This window comes from Palaemon carinicauda, unplaced genomic scaffold, assembly GCF_036898095.1.
Source record: "Palaemon carinicauda isolate YSFRI2023 unplaced genomic scaffold, ASM3689809v2 scaffold1059, whole genome shotgun sequence".
Classification (NCBI taxonomy): domain Eukaryota; kingdom Metazoa; phylum Arthropoda; class Malacostraca; order Decapoda; family Palaemonidae; genus Palaemon; species Palaemon carinicauda.
Window position 1 is genome coordinate 30,001 of NW_027168548.1, and position 2,500 is coordinate 32,500.

Consider the following 2,500-nt stretch of genomic DNA (forward strand, 5'->3'; position numbering starts at 1 on the left):
CTCTCCGAATAAAAGCCTTAATGGTGGCAGTTTTATACCGACTAGGGCACTCGCTGTCACCATTCAGACAGGCCGAGATTCGTTGGTTTTACGTACACCGAGGTACTAAAACTATTATTGCTTTTTTCTACAAGGACATCAAGGAAGGGGAGACGTCCTTCGAGGCTGTGCTCTAGGGTGAACCTGAGCGAGGTGCATTCCTCGAAAATTCGGCGAAGTTCTTCTATGCTCTCCTGATTGGCCGTTTTTATGAAAGTATCGTCAATGTAGCGCACATAGAGGTCTGGTTTACTGATTTTTCGAAAAACTCTCTCCTCGACTACTCCCATATAAAAATTAGCAAAGAGGACACCTAAAGGGGACCCCATAACGACTCCATCTTTCTGAATAAATATATGGCCCTTATGGGTAGTGAAAGGGGCTTTCTTGGTGCATATTTCTAATAGTGCACGGAGAGAGGCCTCGGGGATGTTGAGGGTGGGTGTCGTTGTATCCCTATAAACTGTGTCCATTATGAATTTTATTGTTTCATTCACGGGAACGTTAGTAAATAGGGACTCGACATCCATGGAGGCAATAACTCCGTCACTTGTGGAATTTCTAAGTTTTTCTAGGAATTCTGCTGATGATGTCACACAATATTTATTGGGGATATAGGGTGTGAGCAAGGTGTTCAGTCTCTTAGCAAGCTGGTATGTAGGGGCCGGGCACTGGCTGATAATAGGCCGGAGAGGGTTCCCTTGCTTGTGCGTTTTTACATTTCCGTATAAGTAGCCGAGCCCAAAATCACCTGAAATAGGTGGCAAATGGACGGCGTTGGTGGCAGCATTAATGGTTTGTATAATGCTGTTTGCTTCCCTCTTGATATCCTCAGTGGGGTTGCGGGACAATCGTTCAAATTTTGAGGTATCAGCCAAAATTGGATCTAGTTTCTCATGGTACTCCTCTGTATTTATGAGAACGAAGGCGGCAGTTTTATCTGCACGGCGTACATTGATGCCTTCTTGCAATCTAAGAGCCTTGGCAGCATCTCTCATCTCCTTCGTGACAATCCCACTCCGGTGTTGGGCACGGTCAGTGAGGGCTTCTGCCAAGAGTAGGGGTTGGAGGGCATCAGTCGTCCGTAGGGCACCTCTACGTTCATTTTCTTGGATGGTGTCAAGGAGCTCGATTTCCAATCTCTTGTCAGTCGGTCTTGGTTTGGTCATGTAGTGGCAATTAAGGCCTAAGCATAATATTTCTTCTTGAGCAGGCGTGGGAACGTAATTGGGGAGATTTACATATTCTTGCCTCTTTTCTGGGATCCTAAGTTTGCCTCCATTGATATTAATGAGTTTTCTTATTACAGCTTTGGTCCGATTTCGTTGGTCTTTCTCTTTTAGTTTATTAAGGAGGTAAGAGATATTTTCCGGATAGGTAAGGTGATTCCTTTGTTGATCATTGTCATCAGGTTGCCTTTCATCACTTTCTTCAATAATACTGTGGTCTAGATTGTCTTGTTCTTCTCTCTCAATGTATCCCGGGACCTCTTCCGAAGGGTTTGCTTGATCAATGGCGATGTTCTGGATTTCAGCCTATTCACTCTGCAGACGAGCAAGGCGTGCATATAGATCTTTCTTTTCATGCAGTTTAGTATCCAATTGCCGGATACTAAACTGCATGAAAAGAAAGATCTATATGCATGCCTTGCTCGTCTGCAAAGTGAATGGGCTGAAATCCAGAACATCGCCATTGATCAAGCACGCCCTTCGGAAGAGGTCCCGGGATACATTGAGAGAGAAGAACAAGACAATCTAGACCACAGTATTATTGAAGAAAGTGATGAAAGGCAACCTGATGACAATGATCAACAAAGGAATCACCTTACCTACCCGGAAAATATCTCTTACCTCCTTAATAAACTAAAAGAGAAAGACCAACGAAATCGGACCAAAGCTGTAATAAGAAAACTCATTAATATCAATGGAGGCAAACTTAGGATCCCAGAAAAGAGGCAAGAATATGTAAATCTCACCAATTACGTTCCCACGCCTGCTCAAGAAGAAATATTATGCTTAGGCCTTAATTGCCACTACATGACCAAACCAAGACCGACTGACAAGAGATTGGAAATCGAGCTCCTTGACACCATCCAAGAAAATGAACGTAGAGGTGCCCTACGGACGACTGATGCCCTCCAACCCCTACTCTTGGCAGAAGCCCTCACTGACCGTGGCCAACACCGGAGTGGGATTGTCACGAAGGAGATGAGAGATGCTGCCAAGGCTCTTAGATTGCAAGAAGGCATCACTGTACGCCGTGCAGATAAAACTGCCGCCTTCGTTCTCATAAATACAGAGGAGTACCATGAGAAACTAGATCCAATTTTGGCTGATACCTCAAAATTTGAACGATTGTCCCGCAACCCCACTGATGATATCAAGAGGGAAGCAAACAGCATTATACAAACCATTAATGCTGCCACCAACGCCGTCCATTTGCCACCTATTTCAGGTGATTT